The 27,103-nt window shown below is 40.2% G+C and overlaps 1 long non-coding RNA gene across 1 annotated transcript; it reads left to right on the forward strand.

Annotated features, from left to right (window-relative positions):
- Window positions 1-1,922: 1,922 nt before the first annotated feature.
- Window positions 1,923-23,836, forward strand: LOC117519510. Its single transcript, XR_004563315.1, has 4 exons — window positions 1,923-2,006; window positions 12,085-12,094; window positions 18,264-18,269; window positions 23,826-23,836. It is a non-coding gene; the product is annotated as an uncharacterized LOC117519510 (long non-coding RNA).
- Window positions 23,837-27,103: the final 3,267 nt, after the last annotated feature.

Raw genomic sequence — 27,103 nt, forward strand, 5'->3', positions numbered from 1 at the left:
TTTGTTTTATACGTGTTTCCCCAAACTTCAATACAATAGGTCATATATGGGACAAGTAATGAATGATACAGCATTTATTAATCATTATTCAAGTTCTACTGGGCGTTATCAACAAAATTTAAAAACTAGTATATAGATTGATGTCTGTTCTTTCAGCACACATTCAAATGGAAACTCAGAGTGTGGGCGATTAGATGGTACAACCGCTTAATTTAGTCATGTGACTCTGACGCGTATCCGCATCAAATGACTCCACAGCGCTAAAACCAGTTTTTTATTTGAGTCAAGTCAAGTGATGGATAGTATCAGGGCATTTCTCCCCTGGTTTGATGAGTCTTTGTCTCATCAAACGAGAGAATTTGGTTTCTCATGGTCTGAGAGTCCTTCAGGTGCCTTTTGGCAAACTGCAAGTGGGCTGCCATGTGCTGTTTACTAAGGACTGATTTCCATCTGGCCACTCTACTATACAGGCCTGATTGGTGGACTGCTACAGACATCATTGTCCTTCTGGAAGGTTCTCCCCTCTCCACAGAGGAATGCTGGAGCTCTGACAGAGTGACCATTGGGTTTTTGGTCACCTCCCTGTCTAAGGCCCTTCTTCACTGATTGCTCGGTTTAGACGGGTGACCAGCTCTGGGAAGAATCATGGTGGATCCAAACCTCTTTCATTTACGAATGATACAGGCCACATTGCTCATTGGGACCTTCAAAGTAGCAGAAATGTTTCTGTACCCTTCCTCAGATTTGTGCCTCTAGACATTCCTGTCTTGGAGGTCTACAGACAATACCTTTGACTCCATGCTTGGTCTGTGCTCTGACATGTACTGTCAACTGTGGGACCTTATATGTAGACAGGTGTGTGCTTTTCCAAATAATTTTTTTTATTATGATGATTATTATTAATATATTTGCAAAAAAACAAAAAAACAAAAAAAAAAAAAAAAACACTTTTTTCCACTCTGTTATTTTTGGGTATTGCATGTAGAATTTTGAGGAAAAAATTAATTTCATCCATTTAGGAATAAGGCTGTAACATAAACTGCGGAAGAAGTGAAGTGCTGCGAATACTTTCCGGATGCACTGTAGTAATGATTGATTTAAATGAAGTTCAAGAGATACTTATTTACTTGGAAATGTTCATGTATCCATTGCCTGATTTGTTTAAAGCAAACTAGTTGTAAAAGTAATTTATTATTATCTACAATAAGTATTAGAGTTTGTCTGTCTAATTTTTATGGACTCTGAAAATGGAGGGACTGTGTGTAAAAATGGATTCATTCTTTGATAAATTTGAATTCTTGGTTATTTTTTTCATTGAAACTTTGAATTAAAGCTGAAAGGCTACACTATAAGCATCTCACCTTGTTTCACTTCAAATCCATTGCAATAGTGTACAGAGCTAAAATTACAAAAACTGTCATTATCCAGTTACTTATGGTCCATGGGGTATGTTTCCCATTATTGTCCTTGTAGCCAGTCTAATAATAGTTGAGTTCACATTTTCATGCTGGAGGCTGAAGCTGTTTTTATAGGTGTTGCCTGAGGGCAGACTGGCCATTGGCTTTGGGATCAGGTTTCCTTCATGCCAACAGAAGTGGTTTAATAGTGTATATCTGAGCTTTAATCAATGTTTAAAAAAAGAAAGAAAAGAAAGTAAGAGCCAGAATGTTGGCCGTTACCCAAAGGACCTTGATGAAAATGCCATAAAAATATCTTAGAAAAGAAACCATACAGCCTTGATGTCTGTTGTCTTATGCTTTTGTCCAAAAAATATGACACACTATCTTCATATTAGCAGCCAATTGGCCTCTGTGTGCATGTGGGCATATATGGGTGCATGAGTATGGCTCCCATCATGGAAAAACTGGGGAGAGCTGACATTTGCCATTTGGTATGCTTACATATGTATTTTGGGTCAAAGATGAACGTTGCAAAAACAGAAAGTTGATAGGACTAATTTTTTTCAGAGAAATTAGGTATTTTAGCTAACAGAGTGACCAATGGATGTTAATAATTAAATTCTGAACTCACACAGTATTCCACCAGGGGGTGGTAAATCATCTATATATTAAAAGCCAAGTGTGCACATGTGTGCATCTATGTAACTTCGATCACAGAGAAACTGGGGAGAGCTGACATTTTCCGCTTGGTATGCTTATGTATTTCAGGTCACGGATGCAATTCGCCAAAACGGAACATTGATGGGACTAAAATCTTTGGAGAAACTACAGATATTATCTAACAACACTGAACAATGGATTTTGATCATTACATTCTGGACTCGCACGCCATTCCAGCAGGGGTGGTAAATCATCTTTATATTAAAAGGAAAGTGGCGTCTGTGTACGTGTATGCATGTGTGTGTGCATGCATGCGTGATTTTATTTAGTAATTTCAATGTAAGTACATAATTGGAAATACGGTAAAAATACATGGATGACACAAGAAAGTTAAAACACTTATTTCCATTGTGGTCCATTTAAAAATCCAATGACAAAATAGAAGTAGTAGTAGTAATAATAATAATAATAACAATAGTCTGTATATGATAACAAGAACCTAAACAATTTATAAATACATTAAGACAGTAAATTAAGATAAAAAATTACATAATTAACAGGAAAGCAAAGGGCTGAGTTCTTCCACTAAAAACTCTTGAGGTCTAATATCTGAGGTTCTAAAAGCATTCTGGACTCACACGCCATTCCAACTATTATGGAATCTTTGTATAATTTATTACCACCCTTGAAAAATGTTAGATACCTATTTTATAAACACTAGGCATTTGAGAGCCTGTGGATTCCCAGGGGCAATCATTCTATCTATCTATCGATCGATCGATCGATCGATAGATAGATAGATCTTGTGTTTCCAGTTTAATATTTAACCATCAACTTTGTAGAAATACATATCAACATTATTATATATCAATTTATAATGGATATTGCATAAGCTATTAAATAGTGCAATCATAAGTTTACTTCTGCCAAGGCAGTAATGTCTTGGCTTGTGTTTGTCATTCTAAAAAAAGACAAATCCTTTTTAATGACTTTCAAAAGAAATATCAGCCTTGGGTCCAGGCAGAGGAAATAAAATTTCCAAGCAAGTGGAGAACCTAGATGACCCAGATGTCCTCCAAAGATGTAATAAAATCATTGGTGTTTACTTATTTGTCTGTCTTTCTGTCTGTTAGCAGGATTACATCAAAGCTACTGCACAGATTTTGAGGAAATTTTCACCACATGGAATAACCTATTTTGGAGGTGATCCGGATCCAGATTGTGGATCAAGATTCATTTTATGTAGGCTTTGAAGGATTACGCCAAAACTACTTCATGGATTCTCACCAAATTTTTAACACAGATAGATATTTGGGCATTGAAAAATCCATTAAATTTGGAGGTGATCTGGATCCAAATCCGAATTTCACTTTGAAAAATTACATCAAAACAACTTCACGGATTATCACCAAATTTACACTACAAATAGATTTTAGGGCATGGAAGACTCCACTGAATTTTGGAGGTGATCTGTATCCAGACTGGACATCAGAAATCTCTGATTACTCTTGTTAAATTATATATTTACAGTGTTTCCCATTGAGTTCACTGCTATTTGTATCTGAAAACCAATAAATCAATAAATAAAGATATAACACACTTAGAGTGTGTGAATTGTAAAGTTTAAATTATCCGTAGGTGTGTTTGAATGTGTTTGTTTTCTACTCACTGGAATCCCTTTGTCAATTTCAGATCTCAGCAAGAAACAATAGTCTTTTAAGTTTTCTCGTTTAGGAACATCAATTTTTTGGCTAATACTGGTAATGACAAGTATCTTCCAAAATGAACAATTACATATTAAACAAGCATATGCATCTTATTAGACATCACATAAATATGCAGGAAAAAAAATCATCTTGTGGGTACATTGCACAATAACATATTTATTACCATAGCTTCCAATGAGACTGTGTTCAAAGAACTTTGTTCCCCAAGAGTTTACAGAGCTGTCACAGTAGATGAAGCTTGACAAAGAAGCCTGTGTGCATTCACAGATGCATGCATGGAGAAGATGGAGGTGGATACGTTGTTTAAAGACACAAGAACTCCACTTGCCAAGTAGGATTTGCCTCCTCTTGCACCCTTAAATCCCTGTTTTCTTTTCTAGCTGACTCCTTTGTGAACCTATGCACATTCTTCTTTTGAAAACAGGAGTGGGAGGAAAATTGACTAAATGTACATTTGTATACATCAGAAAAGGTATGAGAGCATCAGGTTGTATGTGCTAGTGGGAGTGAGAGTCAAGCCAGCAGCCAGAAAGAGAGATAATGCTGCAAATGAAGCTAAGGATTCCATCCGTTCCTTTTCACAGGAATACCACGTGAAAGAAATCCATCCTTACCTGAGCCAGCCTTCTTCCCACAGACAGGGAAGGAGTCCAAATAAACAGAGCCACATCTATAATACTTGTTCTTTGCCTTTATTTCCTTAACACTAAACAATGCCATTTTACACATTTCCATCCAACTTGCAAAAATGAAAACAGAAATCTTATATAATAAACCATGTCTGTTTATACAAAGTGTTTGTTAAAAGTTGCCAAAGTGGAAATACAAGTAACAGTTTGTAATTTGTCTTTCTGTGGGTTAAGTGTTTGCCTCATTTAGGAATCTGTTTGCATTTTGAGCTGAAAATGTCATGTAGAACAATTCTATTTTGCAAAGTTTTGCTTCACATAAAACTTATACTGATATGCAAACGCAGGTTATGAGTGAAATGGTAAATGGACTACATTTGTGTAGTGCTTTTCCATCTGAATCAGATGCTCAAAGCGCTTTACAATGATGGCTCACATTCACCCATTCACACAAACAGTGTGATGCATAAACAAGCTGCAACCTCAAGGATTAAAGGATGGTAACTGTGCAGCAACTAAAAACAAGAAGGCCAGTGACAGAGTGCACTAATTTTCTGGAAATCAACAAAAGAGTTTGTTTCTTTCTTTCTTTCTTTCTTTCTTGTGATGCCATAATGCAATAATATTAAAGAAAGAAATCAAAGGATAACCAGTCTCTTAATGTTGCAGAATTAAAACACATCACATATGTTTGAGAGCAGCCGTGGTGGTATGTACTGCTACATCGTCCAATCACCATCACAGTTTAATCAACTCTTCCCTAACCCAAGGAGAGAGATTCCTACGGAGGCACTCATGCCCATCCAGCCTGTGCATATCACTGGAGAGTGTACCTTGAAGTGGATGAGAGTCAATGGCTCCACAAGGATGGGACGGATGCCAATACATCACAATGCCATCGCACGCTAAAGAGAGTGTTTCAAAAAAGTTTTTCAGAAATCTGTTCAACACTTTGTTTCTTGGGGGAACTCAGCCACATGGGGTGTGCAGCAAATACTTTCTGAGTGCCAGTCCCAAACCGGGAAAAATAAAGCGGGTAGAAAGATGCAGTGCATTAATCTTAAATTTGGTCAAATTTAACTTCAATGGGCATGTTGGCAAAGGGAACAGAGGTGATCAGGAAGTAATGGGTAGCTATGGCATCAACAACAGGAATGTGGAAGAGCAGATGGTAGTTCACTTTGCAAAAAGAATGGAAATGGCCGTGGTGAATACCTCTACTTTAAGAAAAGGGAGGATAACAGGGTCCCATATAAGAGTGGAGGAAGGTGCACACAGGTGGACTACATTCTTTGTAGGAGATGCAAGCTAAAAGAAATTAAAGACTGAAAAGTGGTGGTATGGGAAATTGTAGCTAGACAGTACAGCAGGGGTGCCCAAGTTCGGTCCTCAAGATCTGACACTCTTAGTTATCTCCCTGCTCCAACACATCTGAATCCAATGAAAGAGGTAGATCTCGAGGACCAACCTTGGGCACCCCTGCAGTATAGGATTGTGGATTGTAGGATGATTTTAGAGGTGAAGAAGAACAGAGTGAGAGCTCAACAAAGAATCAGATGGTGGAAGCTGAAGGAGGAAGACTGTTGTGGGAAATTCAGTGAGGAGGTAATGGTTGGGAAACAATTTTGGACAACTGAAAAAGTACTGCAAATGTGGTGAGGGAGACAGTTAGGAAGGTACTGGGTGTGACATCTGGACAGTGGAAGGAAGACAAGGAGACTTAGTGGTGTAATTTAGATGTCCAGGAAAGCATAAAGAGAAAGAGGTTTGTGAAAAAGAATTGGGATAGTCAGACAGATGAAGAAAGTAGACAGGAGTCCAAGGAGATGCAGCATAAGGCAAAAAGAGAAGTGGCTAAAGGCAAAGAAAAAGCATATAGTGAGCTGTATAAGCAGTTGAATAGTAAGGAAGGAGATAAGGACTTGTACTGATTGGCCATACAAAGGGACAGAGCTTGAAAGAATGTGCTGCAGGTTAGGGTGGTAAAAGATGCAGAGGGTAATGTGCTGACAAGCAATGAGAGGGTGTTAAGAAGGTGAAGGTAATATTTTGAGGAGCTGATGAATGAAGAAAATAAGAGAGAAAAGGCTGGATGATGTGGAGAGAGTAAATCAGAAAGTGCAAGAGATTAGTCAGAACAAAGTGAGGATGACATTTCAGTGGAGGCATGGAAATTTTTAGGAGAGATGCCAGTGAAGTTTCTAAGCTGATTATTCAAAAAATCTTACAAAGTGAGAAGATGCCTGAGGAGTGAAGACGAACTGTGCTTTATCCTATTTTTAAAAACAAGGGTCATGTGCAGAGCTGCAGGAACTACAGAGGCATAAAGTTGATCAGCCACAGCATGAAGTAATGGGAAAGAGTAGTAGAAGCTAGACTTAAGGCGGGCTTACACTGTGCAAGTTTTGGCCCTTTTTCAGCTGATTTTTCACTCGTGCGAGAATTTTTTGGATCGCGCCGAGTTTCAGCTTAATCGTGCGTCCTGCATCGTGCAGTCTACATGGAGTAACGAGCTGCATTTAACATCTCAGGACCACCTCCCGATCGGGAATCGTATGGTCGGATGAAAATCAAACCTGTTTGATATTTTGGTCGGCCTTTGTGACTCATGAGGGTTCCGTGCTGTTGAAGCTGCGCTACAAGCGTCTACGCGCTGACTACCTCGCGCACTGTCCATGAGCAAACAACGGAGAGAGCAAACAATGATCTCATGTAAAGTCTTGTGTTTTTTTTATTCTTTTATTGCGTTCCCTCGTAATAACCTAATATCATATTAAAGTTCATGACTATCAGCGCGCACAGTGAGTGGAATCAGGTGGGGGAGACTGAACATATATGCGCGCGCGTGCACACACACACACAGCAGACAACAACAGGATTTACAACAGATGAGGGAGTAAGTTGCTGTACCTTGCACAGCTGTATGACTCCGTATGAAATATAGTTTATTTATACAACAGTGTAAGTAGCAACACTTGTTATGAATGTTTATGTTTTCTTTTTACCGTCCTCTCATGAATCATGTTGCTGTCTGCTGTGTGTGCGCGCGCGCATATACGTTCAGTCTCCCCCACCTGATTTCACTCACTGTGCGCGCTGATAGGCATGAAATGTTTTTTTTTTTAAAAAAAAGAAAAAAAAAGCTTCCGACATGTGGTTTTTGAACGTACAATGTAAGCAGTCAGATAGCATCAGAGCATCGGGCCGTACGGTGTGAGAACATGAATCGTGCGCTCTGAACTTTTAACCCCTGCGGTTTTGTCGCACAGTTTGAGCTGGAGCCAAGTACAATGATTGAAAATATCGTACAGTGTGTGCCCAACCTTAGAAAACATGTGAAGATCTGTGAGCAACAATATGGCTTCATGCTGAGAAAGAGCACTACGGATGCAGTGTTTGCTCTGTGAATACAGATGGAGAAGTGTAGAGAAGGCCATACAGAGTTACATTGTGTGTTTGTGGAAAGAGAAAGCTTAGGACAGGGTGCCAAGAGAAGAGTTGTGGTATTGTATAAAGAAGTCTGGAGTGGCAGAGAAGTATGTGAGGGTAGTGCAGGACATGTGCAAGGATAGTGTGACAGTGATGAGATGCACAGTAGGAATGACATTCATTCAAGGTGAAAGTGGGATTAGACCAAGGATCAGCTCTGAATCCTTTGTAGTTCACAATGATGATGGACAGGTTGACGGATGAAATCAGACGAGAGTCTCCATGGACTATGATGTACTATGCAGATGACATTACGATGTGTAATGAGAGTACAGGTTGAGTCCAGCATGAAAAGGTGGAGGTATGCTCTGGAGAGCAGGGGAATGAAAGTCAGTAGGAGCAAGACTGACTACGTGTGTGAATGAGAGGGAGCCCAGAGGAATAGTGCAGCTACAAGGAGTAGAGGTGGTGAAAGTAAATGAATTTAAAAACTTTGAGTCTTCTGTTCCAATTAATGGAGAGTGTGGTAGAGAGCCGAAGAAGAGAGTGCAGGCAGGGTGGAGTGAGTGGAGAAAAGTGGCAGGAGTGATATGTGACCAATGAATATCTGCAAGTGAATCTGAAGTGAAGGAGAAAGTTCACAAGACAGTTTGTTTCTTGGGTGGGGGGATGAGATTATTTTTCAGCCCTTAATATGGAGACAGTCAAAGTCAGGAAACAGGGAACAACAGGGCAATACATGCGACAAAGTTTGTACAGGCTGGGCTCCAAAACTGGAGACACTGGAAACTGCAATCTGTGGGATCTGGTATGTGCCTTAATCCTTCAGCCACAAGTAGACCCACAAACCTTCCATAAGTAGTAAAGTAAGTGTACATATGTACTTGTGTATATCCCAGGTCAACAAACTGTGCAAGACTTATGTTACTAAATCAGTTTTACTAGACTTACAGTACCCACTGCATATGGGTAGACCCACTGCTGTATTTTTGTCGACAGTATTTCTTTCTTTTTCATTCTCTTGATGTGCCCTGCCTAGTTATTAGTTTTTGCCTCCTATTTGTACATTTCTGTCTGCCTGACTGTTGCACAGTTCATTTATCACTGCAACTGCGACATTGCAAATTTCCCCATGACTAATCAAGAAACATCTTATCATATCTTATCTTCAACACTACTTCATGTTCAGCATAGAAATTGTCTGGTTCTGATAGATAGATATAAGTGTCATCCTATAGAACAGTCATTGGTCCTAGAGGACTACTGATCCATCTCCTTTTCTCAATTGTAGCCATCCATCTGCTGCATTGAGGTGTAATCTTCTGGCATTGGCATCTCCTTGGCCTTCTTGAGGCATTGAATGCTCAACTCTGAGGCACCTGCATGCTAGAGCCTGCCGAGAGAAACATGCCAGATGGTCAAAATGTCAACATTGATGCTCCCTTACAATGCAAATAACACCCATTATTAAAGTCTAACTAAGTAACCAACACTTGTTTGACACAAAGAAATTCCAGTGTTAGCCAATGATCTTCTGGTGAGTCCTAGTACTGTAGACATTCAGTCATCAACGTAGGTCAATGGTTACCATCCAAGTCTGCCATCCATGCAATAGTACATGAAGCACCATTACTCTAAAGTCTTGGGCCCTTTTTCTCATGCAAAATTATCAGCATTGCCAAACACTTCTGTGCAGTGACCTTGTGACTCCATCAGACACAGAAATCATTCAACTGGGTTTTCTGTGTGTTGAAATTAGTCTGTTTCAAAGCTGATTTTGAAGTAGTTTTTAAGGAGTTGCTTATGAGGTTTTTGCAGAACCACTCACTGACTCACCGGCCCATTAATTGTACGTAGCTTGCAATACTAATTGAATTGCATGAAGCATTATCCCAGGAGAGAGACAATGTTAAAGGCCCCTTCACACATAGTGCGAAGTTTGGATGACGTTTGGATAAATATGGCGAAATAGCGGGAAACAGTTCAAATTTGCGCACCACGAAACATCACCCTGACAGGCAGGTGTGTACGATCCCAGTGCGACAGCTCGTACATGCGACAGTGTCTTTCGAGCAGGAACAGTGCAAGGTGCACCACTTCGCGCCACTTATGTGGATTAAAAACAAACAAACAAACAAAAAACACCAGCCACTGCTTATGAGGAATAAATAAAAAACAAAACCATCCGGTACCTGTGGGACAACATTGTGCCGCTTATGTGGAATAAATTTTTAAAAACTGGATGTGAACCCACACCTTCCAAATGCTCTGATTGCCAGTCAGCAACTTTACCACTGAGCAAAGGAACTGTTCTTTGAAAGCTGTGGGAATCTGCCTCAATTTTGAAGTACATGGAAGTATTACAAAAAATAAATAAATAAATAAAATCACACACCATATAAAAACACTGCATTTATCAAGCGAACAATACAAATATGATCCGTTCATTTCCTCTGTAGATGACATCAGTCATGAAATGACATGAATGAGAAGCAGTGTGCTCTGATGTTCACATCTACTGGCCTGCTGTGTCCATTCGGCCGTGCGCGTGTTCTGCATGACATGCGTGTCTGGTGGACGGTGTGCCGCAGCACAGACACCACGTCATGTGGAACAGCGCTCACGTGGGTGACGTAACAGTCAGATCGCCATTCTGTTCTGATCTGACGGTCCGTTTCAACCTGGCAGTCTGTCAATGTCCGCTCTGTGCACGTGCTCGCTCAATGCCATGCTTGTTGCCACGGCGATATATGTTTTTATTTATGTTCACATAAATACAGCAATCAGACACACGTGCCTCACAGTGGACAGTTGACAGTCCATGTCTATCCAAACACAGTAGGTGTTGTCAAGCTGGAATGTCCAGATTGACAGATCACCACAACTGCTTCTGTCATAGCCACACCTCCTGTCAGTTCTCAGCGCACACACCAAAGCTACACTCGCGGGGAATTTAGACAAATTTCTCTGCGAGTACGACAGTGGTTGTCTGCAGTCTGTTATCGTGCCAAGAGTGCAACTGGCCATACGTTTTCTAAGTGCCATGCGAACAGTGTTAGATGTTCGTGCGCGCCGTCACCTGGAATTTGGCTGACACCTGCCGCGAGAGGGTGCAATGGGCTCTCACAGCACATACTTTGTCTTTCAGCTGCTGGTGTGGGCAAATAGTTGTCGCAACAGGTGTACGAGGCGTTAGAGGCAGAGATGATTTCACACGGTTTGCACGATTCCTGCGTCATGCGCACTTCGTCCAAACTTCACACTATGTTTGAAGGGGCCTTAAACTATGGTAACAGTGTGAAAAGTGTTTACACTATGTGCTTCTTGTACTCCAACGTTTATGATACAGTTTGTCACTGCCCCAGTTGGGATCTGGAACTCAGGAGGTGGGCAGAAATGCCTGCCTTTACACATCTCTCAACATGACGCGGACTTACAGCAGCACACTACTGAAAACTGGCCTTTCGGCATAACTCCTGCAATCAGAGAGCACAGCAACAGCTATGTCTACTGTCTGCCAACCAGCAGACCAGTCACAAGGTATGTAAATTAAAAAAAAAAAAGAGAGATCAAAACAGATCACAAGGATGCTTGTGAAAGAAATATAAGAAATAATTTTGAGCAAGATCTGAGAGAGATATGGGAGGACCTGATTATCTACCAAACTTTAATCAACTATTCTTTGACCCAAAACCTGTTATAATCCAGCCATCATTTTTTTTAGATATTTCAACTTCACTCAGATCAGCAAACAGAAATGTGCAATCACATAACCCCGTCCCCTCCTATATTAGCGGTAATTGGACACAGGCAATCAGTGAGTGTGCTATAATGCAACCAGTCCCTGACTGCGAACCCTCTCTCTCAGCCAATAAACAGAGGGAGGTGGGTATCTTTTGTTATACGTATAATGGCTGAGTGGATCCTTGTCATTTAATCGATGCTTTGTATGTCATGTGATATGGATTATTCATCCCATTTGTGTTGTGTTGCTTTTAGTGTGCAAATATGGTTCTATTTACCATGCAAATTTGGTTCTGTACGTTTTGTACCATTGTACGCTGTGAAGCCGTCTGGAGGCATGAAGAGCTGTTAAGACGTGATGGACTTTTTTTTGGAAGTACACAGCATCAGTGCACAGCATTATGGACTACATCATCAGAATTATGTTTGAACTATCCGACTGTTTTTCGAAGATGACTGAGAACAGTTTTGGACTCCTTTTTAAAGTTCATGTAGGACTGTTGATGTCAAAGCATCAGTGACACACACCAAAATGTAAGTCCCTTTTCTGTTGTTTATAAATTAATAAAATATCAAATGACAAGAATCTATCTGCCGTTATATAAAACAAAGAATTAATGTTTTTTTTTATTCTTTCAATGGAACAAATATTTAATTTGGTGAAAGCTGGAATGTTCCATTCAATGAGGTGAAGCCAAGTTGAATGGAACATTCCAGCTTTCACCTCATGAAATATTTGTACCACTGAACTCATAAACATTCATTATTTGTATCTTAGTATCTGTTGAGGCCATGAGTCAAATTCTTGTGATAAAAAGAAATGACAGTCCAGTTTTTAATGCCATAAAAGGAAGAAAAATATGTCGTCTATAGGCCATGTGATCTGTTGGTGGTTCTCCTTGGATAGTGTGAAGGTGATGAGAGCCTACAACTCCCCGGGATGGGACACTAGTCTGATGTAGCTTAGTTCCACAGTCAGGGATGACTGGCTGGGTGGACTGGAACAAGGTTAAGATTATGCAGATTAAATGTCTTGTCCAAGGACACAGACAGGTAGCATGACCAAGAATCCAACCCAAGTCTACATATTGGCAGCCCAACTCTCTTCCTATTGAGCTACCTGCTATAAAATAGATAAAATAAGACAAAACAGCAACAAAATGACTTTCCTGACTGACTCATTAATTAGCAATGGTTGAAAAAAACCCAACATATTTCTTTGTCCTTGATTTTAATCATTCCACATTTTGGCAAACCATAATTGCCAGGAGTAGTCCTGCCATTTATGTCTGATGCACAATCAAATAGTGTGTCCATACCTCCACCCAGGCTCAACGGTTCTGTAGCTGTCTTGGCTGCCTCACCAAACTATAAATAAAATAAAACCACTAGAACACATTGTAATACCTCTGTCACGGAGGCATGTATTTATTTAGTTTCTCTCCGCGTAGTCAAGATAAATCAAACAAGGATGGACTTATTTCAAGACATTTTGTGGCGAGGTCAGCCTTGGGTCAAGGCTGAGTTTATTAGATTTTGAAATGACTGGGTCAACAGACAGGCAGACTAAACAAAAATATTGCCTCCGTGGTGGAGTTCACAGCAATCTTGTAATATTATCTTATAAAGAGCTTGCTGTATAGATTTGCATATTAAATTTTGTTTGTTGTTCACATTATTTATTGCTGTAGTATTAGCTCCCTATTGCTCTGTCAGGAGTTTGCTTTATTGCCTCTGTAGGAACATGTAGTTAAAGCTAAGAGCAATAAGCGGACAAAGTTGTGATATCATACTATTTAAAGTGGGCATCGAGAGAGAAACCACTAATGTAGTTCAGTCTGTGAATATTTTGTTCATATAATCCCTATACTCCTGGAGTTAAAAAAAAAATTACATAAAACACAGACACTGAACAAGTGAACTTCATGGACTAAGCTGTCTCGGTGGTAAATGTTGCACTCGGGAGGTGTCTGCTCTACAATATCGGGCAGAATTTTTGATTTACATTGTGAAATGCTCAAAGAAAGATTTCATCTGGGGTTTTCCATGGCAAAAAAAAAAAAAAGACAAAGACTATGGTAACCACAGATTTTTGCAGTTTGTCCCTGTTCTCCACTTTTCTTTGAAAAGAAAATGGCTAGGCAGGATGGAAGTATGCATGATGCGTAAGATTTATGGTTCATTTTGAGAGATATGTCTTCCATATTGCTGGCACATTCCCTCTGAAGTCCCATCCCTCTTCCTCACTTCCGTCTCCACGAGTGTTGACACACTATGAGAAAAGCAGCCTCTGGAAAGTGTCACATCTGCATTGGAGAACAGATTAAGGGGAGGGGGTGGCAGGGGGCTCTGAGCATTAAAATCTGTAATTTAATCTGAAGCTCTGGAGAGGACTGTTGGGGTTCATGCTGTGGGATGGGGTAGGCATCACTGTGACCTCTGAACTAATCCAAGGCAAAATGAAAAGGCAAAGCTCAAGGAATTAAAAGAAGCATCACCTATCAGTGGATTCCACATCACATAAGAGTTTCATATTCAGGTTTTAGATATGAAAAATTAAATGAGAACAGGCTATACTTTAGTCTTCTGGGTCTTTACTCTATGCATCACACATGATGATGGATACTGTGGTGAACATTGCTATGAATAAATGGAGTGCTGTAATGCTTTCAACTATTAAAGTAATTTTTCTTGTTGGTGGGACAAAGAGCTGCCATCCTCTGGTTCAAGCTGTGAAACACACCCTGAGCAGACAACACGGAGTAACATCAGCTTTTTTTGTCCAGTGGTTGGAACAGTTCCGCTAATCCAGTAACCAGTAATTCTCAAAGCTAATTTTTTTTGTTAGCGGATTACCTTTTCAGCTAACTGTGAAAACCATCCACGGACCAATTAGCTTCCGCTAAATTTAGTTCCGCTAACATTTTTTTTTTTTCTGGGATAGTGAGTAAAGCTTAATGGCAAAAAACATTTGTAAACCATAAAATTATACATGTTAGTTCCTGTCTGTTGCGTGTTTTGCAACAGTCAGACCGCTGTGAGGAGCTCAGTCCTCCCCCAGCACAAGGGGGCAGACTGGCTGCCAGCTGCTGTTGCAAAAAACAAAATTTTAATTTACTTTCCACATGCAACAACACAGACAGTAGGCAGGAGACATGAAATGCAAAGCACTTTTCACTCATGGTTTCATTTATAAACAAAACTAATTCAGGACATTTTATTGACATTGATGGTAACTCTGTCATTTTTATAAAGAGAAAATATCGCACATATCTTTAAAGTAATGCGATAATTCTGAAGGTTTGAGTGTTAACCACACACACGCGCCAAAGGCATTATGTGAAACATGAGTCTTCTTTGAATCAGTCTCCCAGATGGGGGCATGAATAGCAACCCTGTAAATCATTGGTTGCTATTCGTTGTGAATCACACATCAGAAACAATTTTCAGTTTTGCAAATGCCATTTTTTACAAATGAAATAAAATTACATATTTATAAATACACATTTATTTGTAAAAACCAACACACACATTACAGTAAAGTGTGTGTTGGATTTTTACAACCAACCAGTGATTGAAAGGCTTATTTTTCCTAAAAAAGTTATTTTTCTTGTAGTTGGTGAAACAAATAGCTGCCGTCCTCTGGTTCAAGCTGAGAAACACTCAGAGCAGACAAACACCAAGGGAGTTGCTGTGTTTAATCAGTAATTTCCACGATAAGAAATTAAAGTATTTCTAGATGTTATTTTCCAAAATAAGGACATCTTGTCTAGATAACAGTTTTCGTGATGCTGTGGTGATTAATCTGTTTGAAATGATGCAACAGGTAAGCTTAAGACTTTAATATTTATTCACTGTGTAAATAGTTTTAATATTTGAAACAGTATAAGTCAGAATTGTATAAATGGTGGCATGAAGACTGTAGCTTTAGCTTTAGCTGCTGAGCCCATCAATGGACAGCAGTGAGTTAGTGCCTCCCTTTTGATCCCTCCCTGGTTCATTATTTTGGTAACCCATGTGAAGGGCGCCAAAAAAGTAGTACACTACAGGTCCTTTATTTTGGTTACCCAACCCTAAGTCTGAATGTGGAAATGCACAAAATAGCATGCTCTAACATGCCATACCACCACCTCAGACAGCTCGGTGGACATGAGGCATAAGTGTGGAGATGACTTAATGATGTTCCTAATGGCAGTTTTCCTGACAGGCACATCATGTCCATCCTGCCAGTTCTTTACATGCTTTATGAATTGCATTCCGTCCCCATCTAAAATCAGTATTTGGCCATGTGGTGCATTTTTTTTTACCATGATCCAGCACTCAGAAGCCCCAGTGTTGAGGACCCTAATAACTGGAAAAGGCCAAGGGGATACCCACATTTCACATGGCTGCTGCAGATCAATGGTCACTTTTGACAGGTGGGAGTAAACAGTTGTCTACCATGGGTGGTTGCCATCCCAAATCAGTTCCATGGTGTGGTGAATGGGGTAAAGCACAGCACAAGCGCCTGCTCCTAGACCTGACATAAACTCAACTGGTCATGGCAGATGGTCCATCCATCCAGTGTGGGACTGATGGAGGTTTCTTCTGTTTGAAGGACAAGGTTTTCCTCACTACTGTTGCCTTGTACAGTACTTGCTCTTTGTGGACTGCAGGGTCTCTGTAAATAATCTAGTTCAGACTACAGTGCTCAGTGCATTGAGATTATGGATGCTGTGATTTAATGCAATACAATTCAATTTAGGTTCTCTTTGTTTTTGCCACACAGGTGTCCTCTTTTCTAGTTATGCGATGTTGGATTGTCCTTATCAAACATGGGCCACAGTTGCATTCTACCAACATGCACCTGGGTATTGTTTTTGTAATCATTTTTTAAAGGGAAACTTCCACATTTTTCAACCATAGTTCTATCATTTAATCATCTTTTCACTTGGGACAAAAATGACTTGAATCGGTCAAAAAAAAAAAATTAGAATGCTGAGAGTATCATTGGCTGAACAGCTATACAATATAAGGCTATGGGGCAACCTTAAAAACAGTCAAAGGCCTTGTTGAGACTGCCAAAATAAAGCCAATTCATGTGCATATCTGCTTTGATTGTGAAAAGACCCAAATAATCTGCACAGCCACAGCGCTCCCAGTCAGAAAAAAATTTTATTAAACAAAAAAATAAATGTAACGTTTCGGGCTACTGTCCGACGAAGGGCATTAGTTTCATTTTCTCTCTTGTATACACTGCTTGTATACACTGCCCTTCATTGGGCTAATGCCCGACGAAAGGCCTTAGCCCGAAACGTTACATTTATTTTTTGTTTAATAATTTTTTTTTCTGACTGGGAGCGCTGTGGCTCTGGCACTGTGATATGCTGTTGATTCTGCACGCCTCTTCAGGTGCTTTGGATGGGCGTGTCTCCATTGCATTATCCATATCTGGTTTGATACCATGCTGCAAATGTGAACCATCAAAAGTCACATGAAAGCCCCTTTTTTAATATTGTTTGTTTGTGTTGAAATCACATTCAAACCTCATTCATAGGTAGCTTGAACAGTGATTCAAATTGTACTTTTGCAAATCTGATTTTGTGTGAACCAACCCCATTTCACCCCAGTTTGTGATGGCATCACGAAAAGTGATATACAGTAGATCTTGATGGTGTCACAAAATGTGTTATATTTGCATAATGGTATCCTGAAATTATTTGTGATATACGAGGTCTGTGATAAAAAAAGCGGTCCTTTTTATTTTTTTCAAAAAATAAATGGATTTGATTCATATGTTTTTACGTCAGACAAGCTTGAATCCTCGTGCGCATGCGTGAGTTTTGTCATGCCTGTCGGTGACGTCATTTGCCTGTGGGCAGGCTTTGAGTGAGGTGTGGACTCCCCCTCCCATCGGAATCTCTTTGTCTGGGACGCTGCAGGGAGACGGCGCGCGTTGCTTTATCAAATTTTTTCAGGACTGGTGAGGGATATCCGTGTGGACACTATTCAAGAAATTCAGCTGGTTTTCGGTGTAAAGTTTAACAGCTGATGAGAGGTTGTGGAGTTTCTTTCACTTTAAGCACAGCCCACAAAGCGGATCGGCGCGGCGCGGTCGGAGGTGGCGTCCGTCTGGCTGTTTCGAGCTGAAAACATCCTAATTTAAAGCTCTGTTCACCCAGGTCGTCAGAGAACAGAGAAGTTTCAGAAGAAGTCGGCATCAGGAGTTTACCCGGACATCCCACTGTTAAAGGAGATTTTGTAATGTAAGAATGTGCGGATGAATTTGCCGAGTCGGTTCTGTGACGACGACGCAAATCCGTCTGCGCCGCAACATGAAAAACACCTCCGTGTTGAAAACCATTTGTAAAATTCAGGCGGCTTTTGATGGCTTTCAACAAGTGAGTATCTGAGAAATTGTTTAACAGCTGGGCATTTTCCAACTTGTCCGTTAAGGTTTCCAACGGAGGTGTTTTTCCTGTGGCGACCCCGCGGTCGGGTCCGGCCTGACATGCGAATCTGCCCGCACGTTCTTTCATTACAAAATCTCCTTTAACAGTGGAATGTCTGGATAACTCCTGATCCCGAATTCTTCTGAAAGTTCTCTGTTATCTCACGACGTCTTGGGTCCACAGAGCCTGAAATTAGGAAGTTTTCAGCTTGAAACAGCGAGACGACGACGCCTCAGAGCGCAGATCGCCGTCAGGCGCCGTGGGCCGTCCTTAAAGCGACACTTACACACCAAAATCTCTCATCAGCCATTAAAATTTTCACCAAAAACCAGCTGAATTTATCGAATGGTGTCCACTCAGTTGTGCCTTACAGGTTTTGAAAAAATTTTTATCAAACAAAGCAGCAGTCTCTGAGCCATTCCTAAACAATGAAAAAACGAGAGGGTGGGCCACTCCTCACTCAAAGATGCCCACAGGCGAATGACGTAACCGACAGGCGTGAAAAAAACTCTTGCATGCCCACGAGGGTTCAAGCATGTCTGATGTAATCACACGTGATTCAAATCCATATGGTTTTTGAAAAAAATAAGGTCTGTTACTTTTCTCACAGAGCTCGTATCATGAAATTTGGGGTGACACGGTGGGGTGCTTGGGGGTTATAGTTATGGTTGGGGCAGGGGTATAGGGTTAAAAATAGTGAACTAAACTTGACTGTGTCACCCACAAGTGACACATTTCGTGACAGTATCTGGAAAAAAAAAGTGTGAGACTGGGGGGGTCTGAACATCGCAATCAGATTCTAACTGTTTTGTAACATCTGTGACTTTTCATGTCACATAAAGCTACTCCTGAGTGTTTTATGTGGTAAGAGCTGGTGGCTCTCCCTCCATCACTCAGCTGAGTGACAGAAAAAAAAAAAAACTCTTCATCACACATGCAGAACCTTTGCATATTTATATATTTACACTGCAGCATTTCAGCTGTTGCTCAGTCTGTCCACAGCATTTGTCTTTATTCCACACATGGCTGTGTGCAAGTTTTTTTTACCAAAATTTGTATTTGGTTGATCAAACTGTTACTCGATATGCGTCTCGTGTAATTTTAGAAAAATAAGTTAAAAATATAAATCTATAATTCACCAAATGTTTGTCTGTCTGTCTGATCCTACATCACACCAAAATGGCCCATCCGATGGCCGTGATTTTCGTTCTGTGTCATCTATGTGGACCATGGAGTAACATGGGGGGCGGGGTAATTTTTGCATGCCCTCAGTTATTTAGAATTAGGTTCTATCATCTCAGACAAAAGCATTAACAGGCTAATTAGCTGCAACGCTTCTTCTTCTACATAAAGTTTTATGTTGGTTTCAGACCAACAACTGCATTACCATCACCATCTGCATGGGAGTGTGAAATATCCATTCATTCTTCTGTTCCTACTTATACTGAAGTGGCTTATCTGATTGTTTCGTCTATCTAGACACTGGGGTAACATGGGTCAGGGGCAATTTTTGCATACCATTCACACGATATGGATTCAGTACTATCATCTCAGATTTAAGTATTAGCGTACAAACTACAGTAGACATAGCTTATCTGTAAATGATTATGGTGGTTGGCAGAGCAACAGCTGCATTCTGCCACCATCTGGCCTGGAGTGTTAATAGGCACTGAATCCAATACACGGTATTCCCTGCTTATTCAGCAAGACAATGCCAAGCCACCTTCTGCACGTGTTACAACAGTGTGGCTTCGTATCATTTCTGCCTTCATTGCACTTCTTTTCAGGATTTTTCTTAAATAAACGAAGTACAAAATATCACTCCTTAACAAATGTTATAAAAAAGTAGAATTTAAATAAAAAAATAAATAAAACAAAATTGCTCCCCTTCAGTGCACTTCTTTTCTGAATGCAGCAGTGTATACAAGAGAGAAACTGAAAATAAGTATCGATCTCATTACACTGGTATCAATCTATATTGATACCAACATTGGTATTGATCCGCCCACCACCACTGGTGATACTGACGTGGAAATAGCTGCGTCAAAATGTATGACTTTTGCATCCCTGCATAAACATCAGTGTGATTGTGAAATGGCAAAACCTTTTGATCAAATCATCATGACTATCATATGGCAGGTAAATTATGAAATGAGAATTATAAATCCATTCCAGGATACATGATGTCACCATTCGAAATCTTTACCTAGAAAGGTTCTCACCCATATGGTGGGTACTTTGCTAGTTATATAAATACATACAGTGGGGCAAAAAAGGATTTAGTCAGTCCATGATTGTGCAAGTTCTCCTACTTAGAAAGATGAGAGAGGTCTGTAATTTTCATCATAGGTACACTTCTACTATGAGAGACAAAATGAGGAAAAAAAATCCAGGAAATCACATTGTAGGATTTTTAAATAATTTATTTGTAAACTATGGTGGAAAATAAGTATTTGGTCACCCACAAACAAGCAAGATTTCTGGCTCTCACAGACCTCTAACTTCTTTAAGAAGCTCTTCTGTCCTCCACCTGTTACCTGTATTAATGGCACCTGTTGGAACTCGTTATCTGTATAAAAGACACCTGTCCACAGCCTCAAACAGTCAGACTCCAAACTCAACCATGGCCGAGACCAGAGTCGAAGGACACCAGGAATAAAATTGTAGACCTGCACCTGACTGGGAAGAATGAATTTACAATAGTCAAGCAGGTTGGTGTGAATAAATCAACTGTGGGAGCAATTGTAAGAAATGGAAGACATACAAGACCATTGATAATCTCCCTCGAACTGGGGTTCCACGCAAGATCTCATCCTGTGGGGTCAAAATGATCATGAGAAACAGTGAACAAAAATCCCAGAACTACACAGAGGGACCTGATGAATGACCTGCAGCGAGCTGGGACCAAAGTAACAAAAGCTACACACTACGCACAGAGGGACTTAAATCCTGCAGTGCCAGGTATGTCCCCCTGCTTAAGCCAGTATGTGTCCAGGCCTGTCTGAAGTTTGCCAGAGAGCATATGGATGAGCCAGAAGAGGATTGGCAGAATATCATGTGGTCAGATGAAACCAAAATAGAACATTTTGGTTAAAAATCAACTCATTGTGTTTGGAGGAAGAAGAATGCTGAGTTGCATTCAAAGAACACCATATCTACTGTGAAGCATGGGGGTGGAAACATCATGCTTTGGGGCTGTTTTTCTGCAAAGGGGACAGGACGGCTGATCCATGTTAAAGGAAGAATGAACGGGGCCATGTATTGTGAGATTTTAAGCCAAAACCTCCTTCCATCAGTGACAGCATTGAAGATGCAACGTGGCTGGGTCTTCCAGCATGACAATGATCTCAAACACACCGCTCACAACGAAGGAGTGGCTCTGTAAAAAGCATTTCAAGGTCCTGGAGTGGACTAGTCTCCAGACCTCAACCCCATAGAATATTTGTTCAGGGAGTTGAAAGTCCATGTTGCCCAGCGACAGTCCCAAAACATCACTGCTCTAGAGGAGATCTGCATGGAGGAATGGGCCAAAATCCAAGCTACAGTCTGTACAAACTTACACAAGACTTGTGGGCCTTTCACACTGAATACGTCAGGCCAATCCGTCATGTGTCGCAATATCCGTCGGAATATCCGACGGATCCGACAGATCCGACGCATGACGTCAGACGCGTCGCTTTGGAAGCGGCAAAAAAAAAAAGGGTGGGGGCGGAGATTGCCACATCACACTCTGGCTGTTTCCACAATCGGAAAAAGTTCAGCGATCGCCATCTTGAATTTGCATCGCCTGAACCACAAAAAAAAGCTTTAAAAAACAGCAGTAGAACGATTCTCCCATCACCCTGCTGGGAGAAGCTTTTTTTCAGCTACTTTCGGAGTGACGCCAACCGAGGGAGGACCGACGACTTGGTGGGCTATCGCACGGAGAAGCAGACCTTCAGGCATCATCACTGGGCAGACCGAGGCAGGCAGCCGGGGTGATGGAGCAAACCCACTCAGTCCAAAATCTCCCACTTTTTGGATATATGCGAAGTCCCAGTTTGCCCAGCGGAGTTTAGTTCTGCAGCTTTTTCGAGGTGAGAATAATGTAAAAATAAAACATGACATTTACTGAACTGCTTTGAAGGTTTAATGATCGGCTAATGTTAGCGTAGCCTTGTAGCACAATTGATCTGAGTGAACACTTTAATTTCTAAATGGTTCAGTCTTTTTATTTTTTACCAAATAAGCTACAGCTTTTTTCAGACACCACAAAAGCTCAATTTTAAATAACTTGTTTTTTCGGGCGTTTTTTCCATCGGTTTTTTTCCTTTCCCGTTTTTCCCCTTTTTTTATATATATATAAACTGTTTAGTGTTTCTTTATATTTAAAGAAATATTTTTATTTGTCCCAATCAGGAACATTTGCTGTGCAGACAACCAAACTTCCATTGATGAGCTGAACACCACGAAGTCCAGTCGAAAGAAAACATCTCTGCTTTTCAGCAACACCACCAGAGTTCAAAGCTGCAGAAGAGACCTTCATCTGGTCCTGAGAATCCAGCAAACATCACCTGCTTCTAAAAAAGGCTCTTTGAACAGCAACTATTTTTATTTTTAAAAAGCTGTTTCATTTTATATTTAACAATAAATGAACGGATCATTAAAAATGTCCACGAAATCAAAGTCCAAAGACATTTGCACAGGTAGAAGCTCTCCACTTATTGTGCTCAAATTCACATTTTAGAAATGACTCTGTCCTGATAACAACATTAAAGGCAATTACATATGCGAAATTACAAGTTGAAATGACTACATATAAAAAAAATTCATCATGAGGTTTATGTCACAGAAATCCTACTTTTTTGTACACAGTCTCTCCATTTTTAGATCCCATAAATAATTAGAAAAACTAATTATCAACATCATTGTGTATAGAATCATCACATTTAGAACAGAAGCAAGTGTCAGTCCATGTGGGCATTTGATACTGTCCTCTCCCCACAGAACACCAGACCTTTTACACACCTCTTACAGATGGTCAAAATGGTCAATTGACTGTCTATTTATGTGTCCATCATAGAGTCTATTAGAGCACCCTTTTTCTGTCTCCTCATCTGGTAGCAATTTACCAAGGGTGGCACTACCAGGAGCTAATATAGCAGACAACAGAGCTCCCAGGATCACTGAAGCACACAAACCCCACCATCTCGATACGTTGGTGATCCAGGGAGGGCTCTCCTAAACCCTACTAACATTCCCTCTGCTGATGAGGCAGGAATGAAAGACTCAGGTGGATCTGTTGCCATTACCCGAGTGGAAGTCACAGAGGTAGTCAAAAAACTCTTCAGTACCAAATTGTCGGGGGTAGACAAAATTTGTCCTGGGATGCTGAAGTCTCTGGATATTGCTGGGCTGTCATTCCTGACATGCTTATACAATGTTGCATGGAAGTCAGAGAAAGTACCTCTGGATTGAGAAACTAGATTGGTGGTCTCATCTACAATGGTCCTCTGCCCTCCATGGTCCTCTGCCCAGAATGGGTGGACTGCCCCATCTGGGTTAGCTTAGAGTTTTTGCCCCAAGTGGGGGAGATTAAGTATCTCACAATCTTGTTCATGAATGGGGTAAGTTGGAGCATGAGGCTGATAGATGAATTGGGGTAGCATCTGAAGTTTTACAGATGCTGTACAAGGCTATTGTGATGAAGAAGGAGCTGAGCCAGAAGCCAAGACTCTCACTATACCAGTGGATGTTTGCTCTGATCCTCACCTATGGTTATGAACTAGAAAGTATAAGGTTGCAGTTATAAGGGGCAGAAATAAGATTCATCAGTCAGTTATCTGGGCTTACAAGCCTGGACAGGGTGAGAAGTTTGACTATCTGGGGTGACTTGGAGTAGAGCCACTGCTCTTCACACTGAAAGGAGCCAGCTGAGCTGGTTCTGGCATCTTGCTGAGGATAGCACCTGGTTGTCTCCCTAGGGGTCTTCCAGGCACAGCCAACTGGGAAGAGGCACCAGTGAAGGCCCTGGACATGCTGGAGGAATTATATTTCCCAAATGGCTTGGGAACATCTTGGGGACCCCGAGGAAGAGTTACAGGAATGAGCTGAGGACAGGGAAGTGTAGGGTGAGCTACTAGTATGCTGCCACCATGACCCAATTAGAAATGAATTAATGAATGATAACGTGAACCCTCTAGCATCCAGGGTATAATTGGCTGTTTCTGAATGCTTTTGGTTTTACCTTCATAATTTACCTGAAAAAACTATTCACTTTGTCTTGTTTGGTGTTTTTATTCCAGCACATCCTCACCTGGGTGATTTTACAGTTTTGCTTTCATTCTGACACACTATATCAATGAATGAATGAATAAGTTTATTCAGCATGCACATGAACAAATACCAACATAAACTCTTACTAACATAACAAATCAAAAAACAAAAGACAATACAACGACTCAAATAATTTCCCAAATTGGGTGCGGCCAAAAGGGCATGGGCTGAAGCAAAGTTTATAAACGCACACCCCGTACACCAGTTACTATACAGTAAAATACACTCAAAACGAGATAACAATCAGAAAATACCGTAACTGAACAGAACAGAACAATCAAATATATGATGTGCAAGTAAACAAAAAAGAAAAGAGAACCACAAAAACAATTAGCGTAACATAACATACTATAGTGAGAACTTGCACACCTACCAATGAATCACATGATTTAATACTATCAGCACAATTATTCCATATTCTAACACCTTTACAGAAATACAATGACTTTTAACACTAGTTCGAATCTTTCTTCTTTCAAATCTCAATGTTCCTCGGAAATGATAACTGGACTCCCTCATTTTAAACAACTCCTGAACATGTAGAGACAAACGATTATTTGTACATGATCTGTATCATAAAATAATCAACCAAATCTTGAAATTTCAAAATACCCAGACAAGCAAACAATTGGTTTGTTGGTTCGTAATATGGTTTTTTATTTATACCTCTTATAGCCCTCTTTTGTAACAGAAAAACTGAATTTGTTTTGTTTTATACGTGTTTCCCCAAACTTCAATACAATAGGTATATGGGACAAGTAATGAATGATACAGCATTTATTAATCATTATTCAAGTTCTACTGGGCGTTATCAACAAAATTTAAAAACTAGTATATAGATTGATGTCTGTTCTTTCAGCACACATTCAAATGGAAACTCAGAGTGTGGGCGATTAGATGGTACAACCGCTTAATTTAGTCATGTGACTCTGACGCGTATCCGCATCAAATGACCCACAGCGCTAAAACCAGTTTTTTATTTGAGTCAAGTCAAGTGATGGATAGTATCAGGGCATTTCTCCCCTGGTTTGATGAGTCTTTGTCTCATCAAACGAGAGAATTTGGTTTCTCATGGTCTGAGAGTCCTTCAGGTGCCTTTTGGCAAACTGCAAGTGGGCTGCCATGTGCTGTTTACTAAGGACTGATTTCCATCTGGCCACTCTACTATACAGGCCTGATTGGTGGACTGCTACAGACATCATTGTCCTTCTGGAAGGTTCTCCCCTCTCCACAGAGGAATGCTGGAGCTCTGACAGAGTGACCATTGGGTTTTTGGTCACCTCCCTGTCTAAGGCCCTTCTTCACTGATTGCTCGGTTTAGACGGGTGACCAGCTGGGAAGAATCATGGTGGATCCAAACCTCTTTCATTTACGAATGATACAGGCCACATTGCTCATTGGGACCTTCAAAGTAGCAGAAAATGTTTCTGTACCCTTCCTCAGATTTGTGCCTCTAGACATTCCTGTCTTGGAGGTCTACAGACAATACCTTTGACTCCATGCTTGGTCTGTGCTCTGACCATGTACTGTCAACTGTGGGACCTTATATGTAGACAGGGTGTGTGCTTTCCAAATAATTTTTTTTTATTATGATGATTATTATTAATATATTTGCAAAAAAAACAAAAAAACAAAAAAAAAAAAAAACACTTTTTTCCACTCTGTCATTTTTGGGTATTGCATGTAGAATTTTGAGGAAAAAATTAATTTCATCCATTTAGGAATAAGGCTGTAACATAAACTGCGGAAGAAGTGAAGTGCTGCGAATACTTTCCGGATGCACTGTAGTAATGATTGATTTAATGAGTTCAAGAGATACTTATTACTTGGAAATGTTCATGTATCCATTGCCTGATTTGTTTAAAGCAAACTAGTTGTAAAAGTAATTTATTATTATCTACAATAAGTATTAGAGTTTGTCTGTCTAATTTTTATGGACTCTGAAAATGGAGGGACTGTGTGTAAAATGGATTCATTCTTTGATAAATTTGAATTCTTGGTTATTTTTTTCATTGAAACTTTGAATTAAAGCTGAAAGGCTACACTATAAGCATCCTCACCTTGTTTCACTTCAAATCCATTGCAATAGTGTACAGAGCTAAAATTACAAAAACTGTCATTATCCAGTTACTTATGGTCCATGGGGTATGTTCCCATTATTGTCCTTGTAGCCAGTCTAATAATAGTTGAGTTCACATTTTCATGCTGGAGGCTGAAGCTGTTTTTATAGGTGTTGCCTGAGGGCAGACTGGCCATTGGCTTTGGGATCAGGTTTCCTTCATGCCAACAGAAGTGGTTTAATAGTGTATATCTGAGCTTTAATCAATGTTTAAAAAAGAAAGAAAAGAAGTAAGAGCCAGAATGTTGGCCGTTACCCAAAGGACCTTGATGAAAATGCCATAAAAATATCTTAGAAAAGAAACCATACAGCCTTGATGTCTGTTGTCTTATGCTTTTGTCCAAAAAATATGACACACTATCTTCATATTAGCAGCCAATTGGCCTCTGTGTGCATGTGGGCATATATGGGTGCATGAGTATGGCTCCCATCATGGAAAAACTGGGGAGAGCTGACATTTGCCATTTGGTATGCTTACATATGTATTTGGGTCAAAGATGAACGTTGCAAAAACAGAAAGTTGATAGGACTAATTTTTTTCAGAGAAATTAGGTATTTTAGCTAACAGAGTGACCAATGGATGTTAATAATTAAATTCTGAACTCACACAGTATTCCACCAGGGGGTGGTAAATCATCTATATATTAAA

The sequence above is a fragment of the Thalassophryne amazonica genome, chromosome 10 (genome assembly GCF_902500255.1).
Source record: "Thalassophryne amazonica chromosome 10, fThaAma1.1, whole genome shotgun sequence".
In the NCBI taxonomy this organism is placed as follows: domain Eukaryota; kingdom Metazoa; phylum Chordata; class Actinopteri; order Batrachoidiformes; family Batrachoididae; genus Thalassophryne; species Thalassophryne amazonica.